We start from the raw sequence: 19,422 nt of genomic DNA, 5'->3' as shown, positions 1-19,422 counted from the left end.
CCCTTGCACATTCCTTCGCATTACTGTGTGTTAGATCTCATTAATATTGTGTTAAGACACGGAAAACGCGCCCTTAGGTATACACTTCTTTCCCTTATTTCATTGAACGAGGGTATCGTACTGGCAGACTTGGTGTGTTTAGGTTGTATAAGAGGGACAATTACACAGCTGCCCATTCATAATAGGTTAACGTGCTACGTGACACCTAACATGCGCATAAGAGTGTTTTTACACTCGCCGTTTGCTTATAGAAGGCGCTGACTGTCACTCCTACTTCTAAATTCACATATAAACCTAAAAAGTGAATGGAGGGAAGGCCGCTGTGGTAGCTCAGTGGTTAGAGCAATGAACGGGTTATTCGAAGGTCGTAGGTTCGATTCCTGCCCACGGCTGGTTATTTTTTCATAGACTTTTCTTTCTTCCTATTTACATTCCATTGGTTCAAATAACTTTCCCTTTACTTTCTTTGGCATTACTGTCTGTTAGATCTCATAAATATTGTGTCAAAACACGGAAAACGAGGCCTTAGGTATACACTTCTTTTCCTTATTTTCATTGAACGAGGGTCTCGTACTGGCAGACTTGGTGTGTTTAGGTTGTTTAAGAGAAACAATTAATCAGCTGTCCGCTCATAATAGGTTCACGTGCTACGTGACGCCAAACATGCGCATAAGAGTGTTTTCACACTCGCCGTTTGGCTTATAGATGGCGCTGACTGTCACTCCTTTTTCTAAATTCACATATAAAACTAAAAAGTGGATGGAGGGAAGGCCGCTGTGGTAGCTCAGTGGTTAGAGCATCGAACGCGTTATTCGAAGGTCGTAGGTTCGATTCCTGACCACGGCTGGTTTTTTTTTTCGTCCACTTTTCTTTCTTCCTATTTACATTCCATTGGTTCTAATAACTTCCCCTGTACATTCCTTGGCAATACTGTCTGTTAGATCTCATTAATATTGTGTTAAAACACGGAAAACGAGCCCTTAGGTATACACTTATTTCCCTTATTTCATTGAACTAGGGTCTCGTACTGGCAGACTTGGTGTGTTTAGGTTGTATAAGAGGGACAATTATTCAGCTGCCCGCTCATAAGAGGTTCACGTGCTACGTGACGCCAAACATGCGCATAAGAGGGTTTTCACACTCGCCGTTCGGCTTATAGATGGCGCTGACTGTCACTCCTACTTCTAAATTCACATATGAACCTAAAAAAGTGGATGGAGGGAAGGCCGCTGTGGTAGCTTAGTGGTTAGAACATCGAACGCGTTATTCGAAGGTCGTAGGTTCGATTCCTGGCCACGGCTGGTTATTTTTTCATCCACTTTTCTTTCATCTTATTTACATTCTATTGGTTCTAATAACTTCCCCTGTACATTCCTTGGCATTACTGTCTGTTAGATCTCATTAATATTGTGTTAAAACACGGAAAACGAGCCCTTAGCTATACACTTCTTTCCCTCATTTCATTGAACGAGAGTCTCGTACTGGCAGACTTGGTGTGTTACGGTTGTATAAGAGGGACAATTAACCAGCTGCCCGCTCATAATAAGTTCACGTGCTACGTGACGCCAAACATGCGCATAAGAGTGTTTTCACACTCGCCGTTTGGCTTATAGATGGCAGTGACTGTCACTCCTACTTCTAAATTCTTATATAAACCCCAAAAAGTGGATGGAGGGAAGGCCGCTGTGGTAGCTCAGTGGTTAGAGCTTCGAACGCGTTATTCGAAGGTCGTAGGTTCAATTCTTGCCAACGGCTGGTTATTTGTTCATCCACTTTTCTTTATTCCTATTTACGTTCCATTGGTTCTAATAACTTCCCTGTACATTACTGTGCATTGCTGTCTGTTAGATCTGATTAATATTGTGTTAAAACACGTAAAACGAGCCCTTAGGTATACACTTATTTCCCTTATTTCATTGAACTAGGGTCTCGTACTGGCAGACTTGGTGTGTTTAGGTTGTATAAGAGGGACAATTATTCAGCTGCCCGCTCATAATAAGTTCACGTGCTACGTGACGCCAAACATGCGCATAAGAGGGTTTTCACACTCGCCGTTCGGCTTATAGATGGCGCTGACTGTCACTCCTACTTTTAAATTCACATATGAACCCAAAAAAGTGGATGTAGGGAAGGCCGCTGTGGTAGCTTAGTGGTTAGAACATCGAACGCGTTATTCGAAGGTCGTAGGTTCGATTCCTGCCCACGGCTGGTTATTTTTTCATCTACTTTTCTTTCATCTTATTTACATTCTATTGGTTCTAATAACTTCCCCTGTACATTCCTTGGCATTACTGTCTGTTAGATCTCATTAATATTGTGTTAAAACACGGAAAACGAGCCCTTAGCTATACACTTCTTTCCCTTATTTCATTGAACGAGGGTCTCGTACTGGAAGACTTGGTGTGTTACGGTTGTATAAGAGGGACAATTAATCTGCTGCCCGCTCATAATAGGTTCATGTGCTACGTGACGCCAAACATGCACATAAGAGTGTTTTTACACTCGCCGTTTGGCTTATAGATAGCGCTGACTGTCACTCCTACTTCTAAATTCACATATAAAACCAAAAAGTGGATGGAGGGAAGGCCGCTGTGGTAGCTCAGTGGTTAGAGCAATTAACGGGTTATTCGAAGGTCGTAGGTTCGATTCCTGCCCACGGCTGGTTATTTTTTCATCCACTTTTCTTTCTTCCTATTTACATTCCATTGGTTCTAATAACTTTCCCTTTACTTTCTTTGGCATTACTGTCTGTTAGATCTCATAAATATTGTGTCAAAACACGGAAAACGAGCCCTTAGGTATACACTTCTTTTCCTTATTTTCATTGAACGAGGGTCTCGTACTGGCAGACTTGGTGTGTTTAGGTTGTATAAGAGGGACAATTAATCTGCTGCCCGCTCATAATAGGTTCATGTGCTACGTGACGCCAAACATGCGCATAAGAGTGTTTTCACACTCGCCGTTTGGCTTATAGATGGCGCTGACTGTCACTCCTACTTCTAAATTCACATATAAAACTAAAAAGTGGATGGAGGGAAGGCCGCTGTAGTAGCTCAGTGGTTAGAGCAATGAACGGGTTATTCGAAGGTCGTAGGTTCGATTCCTGCCCACGGCTGGTTATTTTTTCATCCACTTTTCTTTCTTCCTATTTACATTCCATTGGTTCTAATAACTTCCTTGTACATTACTGTGCATTGCTGTCTGTTAGATCTGATTAATATTGTGTTAAAACACGGAAAACGAGCCCTTAGGTATACTCTTATTTCCCTTATTTCATTGAACTAGGGTCTCGTACTGGCAGACTTGGTGTGTTTAGGTTGTATAAGAGGGACAATTATTCAGCTGCCCGCTCATAATAAGTTCACGTGCTACGTGACGCCAAACATGCGCATAAGAGTGTTTTCACACTCGCCGTTTGGCTTATAGATGGCGGTGACTGTCACTCCTACTTCTAAATTCTTATATAAACCCCAAAAAGTGGATGGAGGGAAGGCCGCTGCGGTAGCTCAGTGGTTAGAGCTTCGAACGCGTTATTCGAAGGTCGTAGGTTCAATTCTTGCCAACGGCTGGTTATTTGTTCATCCACTTTTCTTTATTCCTATTTACGTTCCATTGGTTCTAATAACTTCCCTGTACATTACTGTGCATTGCTGTCTGTTAGATCTGATTATTATTGTGTTAAAACACGGAAAACGAGCCCTTAGGTATACACTTATTTCCCTTATTTCATTGAACTAGGGTCTCGTACTGGCAGACTTGGTGTGTTTAGGTTGTATAAGAGGGACAATTATTCGGCTGCCCGCTCATAATAAGTTCACGTGCTACGTGACGCCAAACATGCGCATAAGAGCGTTTTCACACTCGCCGTTCGGCTTATAGATGGCGCTGACTGTCACTCCTACTTCTAAATTCACATATGAACCCAAAAAAGTGGATGGAGGGAAGGCCGCTGTGGTAGCTTAGTGGTTAGAACATCGAACGCGTTATTCGAAGGTCGTAGGTTCGATTCCTGCCCACGGCTGATTATTTTTTCATCCACTTTTCTTTCATCTTATTTACATTCTATTGGTTCTAATAACTTCCCCTGTACATTCCTTGGCATTACTGTCTGTTAGATCTCATTAATATTGTGTTAAAACACGGAAAACGAGCCCTTAGCTATACACTTCTTTCCCTTATTTCATTGAACGAGGGTCTCGTACTGGCAGACTTGGTGTGTTACGGTTGTATAAGAGGGACAATTAATCTGCTGCCCGCTCATAATAGGTTCATGTGCTACGTGACGCCAAACATGCACATAAGAGTGTTTTCACACTCGCCGTTTGGCTTATAGATAGCGCTGACTGTCACTCCTACTTCTAAATTCACATATAAAACCAAAAAGTGGACGGAGGGAAGGCCGCTGTGGTAGCTCAGTGGTTAGAGCAATGAACGGGTTATTCGAAGGTCGTAGGTTCGATTCCTGCCCACGGCTGGTTATTTTTTCATCCACTTTTCTTTCTTCCTATTTACATTCCATTGGTTCTAATAACTTTCCCTTTACTTTCTTTGGCATTACTGTCTGTTAGATCTCATAAATATTGTGTCAAAACACGGAAAACGAGCCCTTAGGTATACACTTCTTTTCCTTATTTTCATTGAACGAGGGTCTCGTACTGGCAGACTTGGTGTGTTTAGGTTGTATAAGAGGGACAATTATTCAGCTGCCCGCTCATAATAAGTTCACGTGCTACGTGACGCCAACCATGCGCATAAGAGTGTTTTCACACTCGCCGTTTGGCCTATAGATGGCGCTGACTGTCTCCCACTTCTAAATTCACATATAAACCCAAAAAGTGGATGGAGGGAAGGCCGCTGTGGTAGCTCAGTGGTTAGAGCATCGAACGCATTATTCGAAGGTCGTAGGGTCGATTCCTGCCCACGGCTGGTTATTTTTTCATCCACCTTTCTTTCTTCTTATTTACATTCCATTGGTTCTAATAACTTCCCCTGTACATTCCTTGGCATTACTGTCTGTTAGATCTCATTATTATTGTGTTAAGACACGGAAAACGAGCCCTTAGGTATACACTTCTTTCCCTTATTTCATTGAACGAGGGTCTCGTACTGGCAGACTTGGTGTGTTTAGGTTGTATAAGAGGGACCATTATACAGCTGCCCGCTCATAATAAGTTCACGTGCTACGTGACGCCAAACCTGCGCATAAGAGTGTTTTCACACTCGCCGTTTGGCTTATAGATTGCGCTGACTGTCACTCGTAATTCTAAATTCACATATAAACCCAAAAAAGTGGATGGAACGAAGGCCGCTGTGGTAGCTCAGTGGTTAGAGCATCGAACGCGTTATTCGAAGGTCGTAGGTTCGATTCCTGCCCATGGCTGGTTATTTTTTCATCCACTTTTTTTTCTTCTTAATTACATTCCATTGGTTCTAATAATTTCCTTTGTACATTCCTTCGCATTACTGTGTGTTAGATCTCATTAATATTGTGTTAAGACACGGAAAACGCGCCCTTAGGTATACACATCTTTCCCTTATTTCATTGAACGAGGGTATCGTACTGGCAGACTTGGTGTGTTTAGGTTGTATAAGAGGGACAATTACACAGCTGCCCGTTCATAATAGGCTAACGTGCTACGTGACGCCTAACATGCGCATAAGAGTGTTTTTACACTCGCCGTTTGCTTATAGAAGGCGCTGACTGTCACTCCTACTTCTAAATTCACATATAAACCTAAAAAGTGAATGGAGGGAAGGCCGCTGTGGTAGCTCAGTGGTTAGAGCATCGAACGCGTTATTCGAAGGTCGGAGGTTCGATTCCTGACCACGGCTGGTTATTTTTTTCGTCCACTTTTCTTTCTTCCTATTTACATTCCATTGGTTTTAATAACTTCCCCTGTACATTCCTTGGTTATACTGTCTGTTAGATCTCAATAATATTGTGTTAAAACATGGAAAACGAGCCCTTAGGTGTACACTTCTTTCCCTTATTTCATTGAACGAGGGTCTCGTACTGGCAGACTTGGTGTGTTTAGGTTGTATAAGAGGGACAATTAACCAGCTGCCCGCTCATAATAGGTTCACGTGCTACGTGACGCCAAACATGCGCATAAGAGTGTTTTCACACTCGCCATTTGGCTTATAGATGGCGCTGACTGTCACTCCTACTTCTAAATTCACATATAAAACTAAAAAGTGGATGGAGGGAAGGCCGCTGTGGTAGCTCAGTGGTTAGAGCAATGAACGGGTTATTCGAAGGTCGTAGGTTCGATTCCTGCCCACGGCTGGTTATTTTTTCATCTACTTTTCTTTCTTCCTATTTACATTCCATTGGTTCTAATAACTTCCCTGTACATTACTGTGCATTGCTGTCTGTTAGATCTCATTAATATTGTGTTAAAACACGGAAAACCAGCCCTTAGGTATACACTTATTTCCCTTATTTCAGTGAACTAGGGTCTCGTACTGGCAGACTTGGTGTGTTTAGGTTGTATAAGAGGGACAATTATTGAGCTGCCCGCTCATAATAAGTTCACGTGCTACGTGACGCCAAACATGCGCATAAGAGGGTTTTCACACTCGCCGTTCGGCTTATAGATGGCGCTGACTGTCACTCCTACTTCTAAATTCACATATGAACCCAAATAGTGGATGGAGGGAAGGCCGCTGTGGTAGCTCAGTGGTTAGAACATCGAACGCGTTATTCGAAGGTCGTAGGTTCGATTCCTGCCCACGGCTGGTTATTTTTTCATCCACTTTTCTTTCATCTTATTTACATTCTATTGGTTCTAATACCTTCCCCTGTACATTCCTTGGCATTACTGTCTGTTAGATCTCATTAATATTGTGTTAAAACACGGAAAACGAGCCCTTAGGTATACACTTCTTTTCCTTATTTCATTGAACGAGGGTCTCGTACTGACAGACTTGGTGTGTTACGGTTGTATAAGAGAGACAATTAATCTGCTGCCCGCTCATAATAGCTTCATGTGCTACGTGACGCCAAACATGCGCATAAGAGTGTTTTCACACTCGCCGTTTGGCTTATAGATGGCGCTGACTGTCACTCCTACTTCTAAATTCACATATAAACCCAAAAGGTGGATGGAGGGAAGGCCACTGTGGTAGCTCAGTGGTTAGAGCAATGAACGGGTTATTCGAAGGTCATAGGTTCGATTCCTGCCCACGGCTGGTTATTTTTTCATCCACTTTTCTTTCTTCCTATTTACATTCCATTGGTTCTAATAACTTTCCCTTTACTTTCTTTGGCAATACAGTCTGTTAGATCTCATAAATATTGTGTTAAAACACGGAAAACGAGCCCTTAGGTATACACTTCTTTTCCTTATTTTCATTGAACGAGGGTCTCGTACTGGCAGACTTGGTGTGTTTAGGTTGTATAAGAGGGACAATTATTCAGCTGCCCGCTCATAATAAGTTCACGTGCTACGTGACGCCAACCATGCGCATAAGAGTGTTTTCACACTCGCCGTTTGGCCTATAGATGGCGCTGACTGTCTCCCACTTCTAAATTCACATATAAACCAAAAAAGTGGATGGAGGGAAGGCCGCTGTGGTAGCTCAGTGGTTAGAGCATCGAACGCATTATTCGAAGGTCGTAGGGTCGATTCCTGCCCACGGCTGGTTATTTTTTCATCCACCTTTCTTTCTTCTTATTTACATTCCATTGGTTCTAATAACTTCCCCTGTACATTCCTTGGCATTACTGTCTGTTAGATCTCATTATTATTGTGTTAAGACACGGAAAACGAGCCCTTAGGTATACACTTCTTTCCATTATTTCATTGAACGAGGGTCTCGTACTGGCAGACTTGGTGTGTTTAGGTTGTATAAGAGGGACCATTATACAGCTGCCCGCTCATAATAAGTTCACGTGCTACGTGACGCCAAACATGCGCATAAGAGTGTTTTCACACTCGCCGTTTGGCTTATAGATTGCGCTGACTGTCACTCGTAATTCTAAATTCACATATAAACCCAAAAAAGTGGATGGAGCGAAGGCCGCTGTGGTAGCTCAGTGGTTAGAGCATCGAACGCGTTATTCGAAGGTCGTAGGTTCGATTCCTGCCCATGGCTGGTTATTTTTTCATCCACTTTTCTTTCTTCTTATTTACATTCCATTGGTTCTAATAATTTCCCTTGTACATTCCTTCGCATTACTGTGTGTTAGATCTCATTAATATTGTGTTAAGACACGGAAAACGCGCCCTTAGGTATACACTTCTTTCCCTTATTTCATTGAACGAGGGTATCGTACTGGCAGACTTGGTGTGTTTAGGTTGTATAAGAGGGACAAATACACAGCTGCCCGTTCATAATAGGTTAACGTGCTACGTGACGCCTAACATGCGCATAAGAGTGTTTTTACACTCGCCGTTTGCTTATAGAAGGCGCTGACTGTCACTCCTACTTCTAAATTCACATATAAACCTAAAAAGTGAGTGGAGGGAAGGCCGCTGTGGTAGCTCAGTGGTTAGAGCATCGAACGCGTTATTCGAAGGTCGGAGGTTCGATTCCTGACCACGGCTGGTTATTTTTTTCGTCCACTTTTCTTTCTTCCTATTTACATTCCATTGGTTTTAATAACCTCCCCTGTACATTCCTTGGTTATACTGTCTGTTAGATCTCAATAATATTGTGTTAAAACATGGAAAACGAGCCCTTAGGTGTACACTTCTTTCCCTTATTTCATTGAACGAGGGTCTCGTACTGGCAGACTTGGTGTGTTTAGGTTGTATAAGAGGGACAATTAACCAGCTGCCCGCTCATAATAGGTTCACGTGCTACGTGACGCCAAACATGCGCATAAGAGTGTTTTCACACTCGCCGTTTGGCTTATAGATGGCGCTGACTGTCACTCCTACTTCTAAATTCACATATAAAACTAAAAAGTGGATGGAGGGAAGGCCGCTGTGGTAGCTCAGTGGTTAGAGCAATGAACGGGTTATTCGAAGGTCGTAGGTTCGATTCCTGCCCACGGCTGGTTATTTTTTCATCCACTTTTCTTTCTTCCTATTTACATTCCATTGGTTCTAATAACTTCCCTGTACATTACTGTGCATTGCTGTCTGTTAGATCTCATTGTTATTGTGTTAAAACACGGAAAACCAGCCCTTAGGTATACACTTATTTCCCTTATTTCAGTGAACTAGGGTCTCGTACTGGCAGACTTGGTGTGTTTAGGTTGTATAAGAGGGACAATTATTGAGCGGCCCGCTCATAATAGGTTCACGTGCTACGTGACGCCAAACATGCGCATAAGAGGGTTTTCACACTCGCCGTTCGGCTTATAGATGGCGCTGACTGTCACTCCTACTTCTAAATTCACATATGAACCCAAATAGTGGATGGAGGGAAGGCCGCTGTGGTAGCTCAGTGGTTAGAACATCGAACGCGTTATTCGAAGGTCGTAGGTTCGATTCCTGCCCACGGCTGGTTATTTTTTTATCCACTTTTCTTTCATCTTATTTACATTCTATTGGTTCTAATACCTTCCCCTGTACATTCCTTGGCATTACTGTCTGTTAGATCTCATTAATATTGTGTTAAAACACGGAAAACGAGCCCTTAGGTATACACTTCTTTTCTTTATTTCATTGAACGAGGGTCTCGTACTGACAGACTTGGTGTGTTACGGTTGTATAAGAGGGACAATTAATCTGCTGCCCGCTCATAATAGGTTCATGTGCTACGTGACGCCAAACATGCACATAAGAGTGTTTTCACACTCGCCGTTTGGCTTATAGTTAGCGCTGACTGTCACTCCTACTTCTAAATTCACATATGAACCCAAAAAAGTGGATGGAGGGAAGGCCGCTGTGGTAGCTTAGTGGTTAGAACATCGAACGCGTTATTCGAAGGTCGTAGGTTCGATTCCTGCCCACGGCTGGTTATTTTTTCATCCACTTTTCTTTCATCTTATTTACATTCTATTGGTTCTAATAACTTCCCCTGTACATTCCTTGGCATTACTGTCTGTTAGATCTCATTAATATTGTGTTAAAACACGGAAAACGAGCCCTTAGCTATACACTTCTTTCCCTTATTTCATTGAACGAGGGTCTCGTACTGGCAGACTTGGTGTGTTACGGTTGTATAAGAGGGACAATTAATCTGCTGCCCGCTCATAATAGGTTCATGTGCTACGTGACGCCAAACATGCACATAAGAGTGTTTTCACACTCGCCGTTTGGCTTATAGATAGCGCTGACTGTCACTCCTACTTCTAAATTCACATATAAAACGAAAAAGTGGATGGAGGGAAGGCCGCTGTGGTAGCTCAGTGGTTAGAGCAATGAACGGGTTATTCGAAGGTCGTAGGTTCGATTCCTGCCCACGGCTGGTTATTTTTTCATCCACTTTTCTTTCTTCCTATTTACATTCCATTGGTTCTAATAACTTTCCCTTTACTTTCTTTGGCATTACTGTCTGTTAGATCTCATAAATATTGTGTCAAAACACGGAAAACGAGCCCTTAGGTATACACTTCTTTTCCTTATTTTCATTGAACGAGGGTCTCGTACTGGCAGACTTGGTGTGTTTAGGTTGTATAAGAGGGACAATTATTCAGCTGCCCGCTCATAATAAGTTCACGTGCTACGTGACGCCAACCATGCGCATAAGAGTGTTTTCACACTCGCCGTTTGGCCTATAGATGGCGCTGACTGTCTCCCACTTCTAAATTCACATATAAACCCAAAAAGTGGATGGAGGGAAGGCCGCTGTGGTAGCTCAGTGGTTAGAGCATCGAACGCATTATTCGAAGGTCGTAGGGTCGATTCCTGCCCACGGCTGGTTATTTTTTCATCCACCTTTCTTTCTTCTTATTTACATTCCATTGGTTCTAATAACTTCCCCTGTACATTCCTTGGCATTACTGTCTGTTAAATCTCATTATTATTGTGTTAAGACACGGAAAACGAGCCCTTAGGTATACACTTCTTTCCCTTATTTCATTGAACGAGGGTCTCGTACTGGCAGACTTGGTGTGTTTAGGTTGTATAAGAGGGACAAATACACAGCTGCCCGTTCATAATAGGTTAACGTGCTACGTGACGCCTAACATGCGCATAAGAGTGTTTTTACACTCGCCGTTTGCTTATAGAAGGCGCTGACTGTCACTCCTACTTCTAAATTCACATATAAACCTAAAAAGCGAATGGAGGGAAGGCCGCTGTGGTAGCTCAGTGGTTAGAGCATCGAACGCGTTATTCGAAGGTCGGAGGTTCGATTCCTGACCACGGCTGGTTATTTTTTTCGTCCACTTTTCTTTCTTCCTATTTACATTCCATTGGTTTTAATAACTTCCCCTGTACATTCCTTGGTTATACTGTCTGTTAGATCTCAATAATATTGTGTTAAAACATGGAAAACGAGCCCTTAGGTGTACACTTCTTTCCCTTATTTCATTGAACGAGGGTCTCGTACTGGCAGACTTGGTGTGTTTAGGTTGTATAAGAGGGACAATTAACCAGCTGCCCGCTCATATTAGGTTCACGTGCTACGTGACGCCAAACATGCGCATAAGAGTGTTTTCACACTCGCCGTTTGGCTTATAGATGGCGCTGACTGTCACTCCTACTTCTAAATTCACATATAAAACTAAAAAGTGGATGGAGGGAAGGCCGCTGTGGTAGCTCAGTGGTTAGAGCAATGAACGGGTTATTCGAAGGTCGTAGGTTCGATTCCTGCCCACGGCTGGTTATTTTTTCATCCACTTTTCTTTCTTCCTATTTACATTCCATTGGTTCTAATAACTTCCCTGTACATTACTGTGCATTGCTGTCTGTTAGATTTCATTGTTATTGTGTTAAAACACGGAAAACCAGCCCTTAGGTATACACTTATTTCCCTTATTTCAGTGAACTAGGGTCTCGTACTGGCAGACTTGGTGTGTTTAGGTTGTATAAGAGGGACAATTATTGAGCGGCCCGCTCATAATAAGTTCACGTGCTACGTGACGCCAAACATGCGCATAAGAGGGTTTTCACACTCGCCGTTCGGCTTATAGATGGCGCTGACTGTCACTCCTACTTCTAAATTCACATATGAACCCAAATAGTGGATGGAGGGAAGGCCGCTGTGGTAGCTCAGTGGTTAGAACATCGAACGCGTTATTCGAAGGTCGTAGGTTCGATTCCTGCCCACGGCTGGTTATTTTTTCATCCACTTTTCTTTCATCTTATTTACATTCTATTGGTTCTAATACCTTCCCCTGTACATTCCTTGGCATTACTGTCTGTTAGATCTCATTAATATTGTGTTAAAACACGGAAAACGAGCCCTTAGGTATACACTTCTTTTCCTTATTTCATTGAACGAGGGTCTCGTACTGACAGACTTGGTGTGTTACGGTTGTATAAGAGGGACAATTAATCTGCTGCCCGCTCATAATAGGTTCATGTGCTACGTGACGCCAAACATGCACATAAGAGTGTTTTCACACTCGCCGTTTGGCTTATAGTTAGCGCTGACTGTCACTCCTACTTCTAAATTCACATATGAACCCAAAAAAGTGGATGGAGGGAAGGCCGCTGTGGTAGCTTAGTGGTTAGAACATCGAACGCGTTATTCGAAGGTCGTAGGTTCGATTCCTGCCCACGGCTGGTTATTTTTTCATCCACTTTTCTTTCATCTTATTTACATTCTATTGGTTCTAATAACTTCCCCTGTACATTCCTTGGCATTACTGTCTGTTAGATCTCATTAATATTGTGTTAAAACACGGAAAACGAGCGCTTAGCTATACACTTCTTTCCCTTATTTCATTGAACGAGGGTCTCGTACTGGCAGACTTGGTGTGTTACGGTTGTATAAGAGGAACAATTAATCTGCTGCCCGCTCATAATAGGTTCATGTGCTACGTGACGCCAAACATGCACATAAGAGTGTTTTCACACTCGCCGTTTGGCTTATAGATAGCGCTGACTGTCACTCCTACTTCTAAATTCACATATAAACCCAAACGGTGGATGGAGGGAAGGCCACTGTGGTAGCTCAGTGGTTAGAGCAATGAACGGGTTATTCGAAGGTCATAGGTTCGATTCCTGCCCACGGCTGGTTATTTTTTCATCCACTTTTCTTTCTTCCTATTTACATTCTATTGGTTCTAATACCTTCCCCTGTACATTCCTTGGCATTACTGTCTGTTAGATCTCATTAATATTGTGTTAAAACACGGAAAACGAGCCCTTAGGTATACACTTCTTTTCCTTATTTTCATTGAACGAGGGTCTCGTACTGGCAGACTTGGTGTGTTTAGGTTGTATAAGAGGGACAATTATTCAGCTGCCCGCTCATAATATGTTCACGTGCTACGTGACGCCAACCATGCGCATAAGAGTGTTTTCACACTCGCCGTTTGGCCAATAGATGGCGCTGACTGTCTCCCACTTCTAAATTCACATATAAACCCAAAAAGTGGATGGAGGGAAGGCCGCTGTGGTAGCTCAGTGGTTAGAGCATCGAACGCAATATTCGAAGGTCGTAGGGTCGATTCCTGCCCACGGCTGGTTATTTTTTCATCCACCTTTCTTTCTTCTTATTTACATTCCATTGGTGCTAATAACTTCCCCTGTACATTCCTTGGCATTACTGTCTGTTAGATCTCATTATTATTGTGTTAAGACATGGAAAACGAGCCCTTAGGTATACACTTCTTTCCATTATTTCATTGAACGAGGGTCTCGTACTGGCAGACTTGTGTTTAGGTTGTATAAGAGAGACCATTATACAGCTGCCCGCACATAATAAGTTAACGTGCTACGTGACGCCAAACATGCGCATAAGAGTGTTTTCACACTCGCCGTTTGGCTTATAGATTGCGCTGACTGTCACTCGTAATTCTAAATTCACATATAAACCCAAAAAAGTGGATGGAGCGAAGGCCGCTGTGGTAGCTCAGTGGTTAGAGCATCGAACGCGTTATTCGAAGGTCGGAGGTTCGATTCCTGACCACGGCTGGTTATTTTTTTCGTCCACTTTTCTTTCTTCCTATTTACATTCCATTGGTTTTAATAACTTCCCCTGTACATTCCTTGGTTATACTGTCTGTTAGATCTCAATAATATTGTGTTAAAACATGGAAAACGAGCCCTTAGGTGTACACTTCTTTCCCTTATTTCATTGAACGAGGGTCTCGTACTGGCAGACTTGGTGTGTTTAGGTTGTATAAGAGGGACAATTAACCAGCTGCCCGCTCATAATAGGTTCACGTGCTACGTGACGCCAAACATGCGCATAAGAGTGTTTTCACACTCGCCGTTTGGCTTATAGATGGCGCTGACTGTCACTCCTACTTCTAAATTCACATATAAACCTAAAAAGTGAATGAAGGGAAGGCCGCTGTGGTAGCTCAGTGGTTAGAGCATCGAACGCGTTATTCGAAGGTCGGAGGTTCGATTCCTGACCACGGCTGGTTATTTTTTTCGTCCACTTTTCTTTCTTCCTATTTACATTCTATTGGTTTTAATAACTTCCCCTGTACATTCCTTGGTTATACTGTCTGTTAGATCTCAATAATATTGTGTTAAAACATGGAAAACGAGCCCTTAGGTGTACACTTCTTTCCCTTATTTCATTGAACGAGGGTCTCGTACTGGCAGACTTGGTGTGTTTAGGTTGTATAAGAGGGACAATTAACCAGCTGCCCGCTCATAATAGGTTCACGTGCTACGTGACGCCAAACATGCGCATAAGAGTGTTTTCACACTCGCCGTTTGGCTTATAGATGGCGCTGACTGTCACTCCTACTTCTAAATTCACATATAAAACTAAAAAGTGGATGGAGGGAAGGCCGCTGTGGTAGCTCAGTGGTTAGAGCAATGAACGGGTTATTCGAAGGTCGTAGGTTCGATTCCTGCCCACGGCTGGTTATTTTTTCATCCACTTTTCTTTCTTCCTATTTACATTCCATTGGTTCTAATAACTTCCCTGTACATTACTGTGCATTGCTGTCTGTTAGATCTCATTAATATTGTGTTAAAACACGGAAAACTAGCCCTTAGGTATACACTTATTTCCCTTATTTCAGTGAACTAGGGTCTCGTACTGGCAGACTTGGTGTGTTTAGGTTGTATAAGAGGGACAATTATTGAGCTGCCCGCTCATAATGAGTTCACGTGCTACGTGACGCCAAACATGCGCATAAGACGGTTTTCACACTCGCCGTTCGGCTTATAGATGGCGCTGACTGTCACTCCTACTTCTAAATTCACATATGAACCCAAATAGTGGATGGTGGGAAGGCCGCTGTGGTAGCTCAGTGGTTAGAACATCGAACGCGTTATTCGAAGGTCGTAGGTTCGATTCCTGCCCACGGCTGGTTATTTTTTCATCCACTTTTCTTTCATCTTATTTACATTCTATTGGTTCTAATACCTTCCCCTGTACATTCCTTGGCATTACTGTCTGTTAGATCTCATTATTATTGTGTTAAAACACGGAAAACGAGCCCTTAGGTATACACTTCTTTTCCTTATTTCATTGAACGAGGGTCTCGTACTGACAGACTTGGTGTGTTACGGTTGTATAAGAGGGACAATTAATCTGCTGCCCGCTCATAATAGCTTCATGTGCTACGTGACGCCAAACATGCGCATAAGAGTGTTTTCACACTCGCCGTTTGGCCTATAGATGGCGCTGACTGTCACTCCTACTTCTAAATTCACATATAAACCCAAAAGGTGGATGGAGGGAAGGCCACTGTGGTAGCTCAGTGGTTAGAGCAATGAACGGGTTATTCGAAGGTCGTAGGTTCGATTCCTGCCCACGGCTGGTTATTTTTTCATCCACTTTTCTTTCTTCCTATTTACATTCCATTGGTTCTAATAACTTCCCTGTACATTACTGTGCATTGCTGTCTGTTAGATCTCATTGTTATTGTGTTAAAACACGGAAAACCAGCCCTTAGGTATACACTTATTTCCCTTATTTCAGTGAACTAGGGTCTCGTACTGGCAGACTTGGTGTGTTTAGGTTGTATAAGAGGGACAATTATTGAGCGGCCCGCTCATAATAAGTTCACGTGCTACGTGACGCCAAACATGCGCATAAGAGGGTTTTCACACTCGCCGTTCGGCTTATAGATGGCGCTGACTGTCACTCCTACTTCTAAATTCACATATGAACCCAAATAGTGGATGGAGGGAAGGCCGCTGTGGTAGCTCAGTGGTTAGAACATCGAACGCGTTATTCGAAGGTCGTAGGTTCGATTCCTGCCCACGGCTGGTTATTTTTTCATCCACTTTTCTTTCATCTTATTTACATTCTATTGGTTCTAATACCTTCCCCTGTACATTCCTTGGCATTACTGTCTGTTAGATCTCATTAATATTGTGTTAAAACACGGAAAACGAGCCCTTAGGTATACACTTCTTTTCCTTATTTCATTGAACGAGGGTCTCGTACTGACAGACTTGGTGTGTTACGGTTGTATAAGAGGGACAATTAATCTGCTGCCCGCTCATAATAGGTTCATGTGCTACGTGACGCCAAACATGCACATAAGAGTGTTTTCACACTCGCCGTTTGGCTTATAGTTAGCGCTGACTGTCACTCCTACTTCTAAATTCACATATGAACCCAAAAAAGTGGATGGAGGGAAGGCCGCTGTGGTAGCTTAGTGGTTAGAACATCGAACGCGTTATTCGAAGGTCGTAGGTTCGATTCCTGCCCACGGCTGGTTATTTTTTCATCCACTTTTCTTTCATCTTATTTACATTCTATTGGTTCTAATAACTTCCCCTGTACATTCCTTGGCATTACTGTCTGTTAGATCTCATTAATATTGTGTTAAAACACGGAAAACGAGCGCTTAGCTATACACTTCTTTCCCTTATTTCATTGAACGAGGGTCTCGTACTGGCAGACTTGGTGTGTTACGGTTGTATAAGAGGAACAATTAATCTGCTGCCCGCTCATAATAGGTTCATGTGCTACGTGACGCCAAACATGCACATAAGAGTGTTTTCACACTCGCCGTTTGGCTTATAGATAGCGCTGACTGTCACTCCTACTTCTAAATTCACATATAAACCCAAACGGTGGATGGAGGGAAGGCCACTGTGGTAGCTCAGTGGTTAGAGCAATGAACGGGTTATTCGAAGGTCATAGGTTCGATTCCTGCCCACGGCTGGTTATTTTTTCATCCACTTTTCTTTCTTCCTATTTACATTCTATTGGTTCTAATACCTTCCCCTGTACATTCCTTGGCATTACTGTCTGTTAGATCTCATTAATATTGTGTTAAAACACGGAAAACGAGCCCTTAGGTATACACTTCTTTTCCTTATTTTCATTGAACGAGGGTCTCGTACTGGCAGACTTGGTGTGTTTAGGTTGTATAAGAGGGACAATTATTCAGCTGCCCGCTCATAATATGTTCACGTGCTACGTGACGCCAACCATGCGCATAAGAGTGTTTTCACACTCGCCGTTTGGCCAATAGATGGCGCTGACTGTCTCCCACTTCTAAATTCACATATAAACCCAAAAAGTGGATGGAGGGAAGGCCGCTGTGGTAGCTCAGTGGTTAGAGCATCGAACGCAATATTCGAAGGTCGTAGGGTCGATTCCTGCCCACGGCTGGTTATTTTTTCATCCACCTTTCTTTCTTCTTATTTACATTCCATTGGTGCTAATAACTTCCCCTGTACATTCCTTGGCATTACTGTCTGTTAGATCTCATTATTATTGTGTTAAGACACGGAAAACGAGCCCTTAGGTATACACTTCTTTCCATTATTTCATTGAACGAGGGTCTCGTACTGGCAGACTTGTGTTTAGGTTGTATAAGAGAGACCATTATACAGCTGCCCGCACATAATAAGTTAACGTGCTACGTGACGCCAAACATGCGCATAAGAGTGTTTTCACACTCGCCGTTTGGCTTATAGATTGCGCTGACTGTCACTCGTAATTCTAAATTCACATATAAACCCAAAAAAGTGGATGGAGCGAAGGCCGCTGTGGTAGCTCAGTGGTTAGAGCATCGAACGCGTTATTCGAAGGTCGGAGGTTCGATTCCTGACCACGGCTGGTTATTTTTTTCGTCCACTTTTCTTTCTTCCTATTTACATTCCATTGGTTTTAATAACTTCCCCTGTACATTCCTTGGTTATACTGTCTGTTAGATCTCAATAATATTGTGTTAAAACATGGAAAACGAGCCCTTAGGTGTACACTTCTTTCCCTTATTTCATTGAACGAGGGTCTCGTACTGGCAGACTTGGTGTGTTTAGGTTGTATAAGAGGGACAATTAACCAGCTGCCCGCTCATAATAGGTTCACGTGCTACGTGACGCCAAACATGCGCATAAGAGTGTTTTCACACTCGCCGTTTGGCTTATAGATGGCGCTGACTGTCACTCCTACTTCTAAATTCACATATAAACCTAAAAAGTGAATGAAGGGAAGGCCGCTGTGGTAGCTCAGTGGTTAGAGCATCGAACGCGTTATTCGAAGGTCGGAGGTTCGATTCCTGACCACGGCTGGTTATTTTTTTCGTCCACTTTTCTTTCTTCCTATTTACATTCTATTGGTTTTAATAACTTCCCCTGTACATTCCTTGGTTATACTGTCTGTTAGATCTCAATAATATTGTGTTAAAACATGGAAAACGAGCCCTTAGGTGTACACTTCTTTCCCTTATTTCATTGAACGAGGGTCTCGTACTGGCAGACTTGGTGTGTTTAGGTTGTATAAGAGGGACAATTAACCAGCTGCCCGCTCATAATAGGTTCACGTGCTACGTGACGCCAAACATGCGCATAAGAGTGTTTTCACACTCGCCGTTTGGCTTATAGATGGCGCTGACTGTCACTCCTACTTCTAAATTCACATATAAAACTAAAAAGTGGATGGAGGGAAGGCCGCTGTGGTAGCTCAGTGGTTAGAGCAATGAACGGGTTATTCGAAGGTCGTAGGTTCGATTCCTGCCCACGGCTGGTTATTTTTTCATCCACTTTTCTTTCTTCCTATTTACATTCCATTGGTTCTAATAACTTCCCTGTACATTACTGTGCATTGCTGTCTGTTAGATCTCATTAATATTGTGTTAAAACACGGAAAACTAGCCCTTAGGTATACACTTATTTCCCTTATTTCAGTGAACTAGGGTCTCGTACTGGCAGACTTGGTGTGTTTAGGTTGTATAAGAGGGACAATTATTGAGCTGCCCGCTCATAATGAGTTCACGTGCTACGTGACGCCAAACATGCGCATAAGACGGTTTTCACACTCGCCGTTCGGCTTATAGATGGCGCTGACTGTCACTCCTACTTCTAAATTCACATATGAACCCAAATAGTGGATGGAGGGAAGGCCGCTGTGGTAGCTCAGTGGTTAGAACATCGAACGCGTTATTCGAAGGTCGTAGGTTCGATTCCTGCCCACGGCTGGTTA

At 42.9% G+C, this 19,422-nt stretch overlaps 2 non-coding genes across 2 annotated transcripts; both read left to right on the top strand.

Moving 5' to 3' along the window:
- The first annotated feature begins 13,458 nt into the window (after positions 1-13,458).
- Positions 13,459-13,531, top strand: TRNAL-CAA (transfer RNA leucine (anticodon CAA)). The gene has a single exon. It is a non-coding gene; the product is annotated as a tRNA-Leu (tRNA).
- A 4,002-nt stretch (positions 13,532-17,533) lies between these two features.
- TRNAL-CAA (transfer RNA leucine (anticodon CAA)) lies at positions 17,534-17,606 on the top strand. Its single transcript has one exon. It is a non-coding gene; the product is annotated as a tRNA-Leu (tRNA).
- The last annotated feature ends 1,816 nt before the right edge of the window (positions 17,607-19,422 follow it).

Source organism: Rhipicephalus microplus, chromosome 4 (assembly GCF_043290135.1).
Source record: "Rhipicephalus microplus isolate Deutch F79 chromosome 4, USDA_Rmic, whole genome shotgun sequence".
Taxonomy (NCBI): Eukaryota; Metazoa; Arthropoda; class Arachnida; order Ixodida; family Ixodidae; genus Rhipicephalus; species Rhipicephalus microplus.
This window is presented reverse-complemented; position numbering and strand designations above follow the sequence as displayed.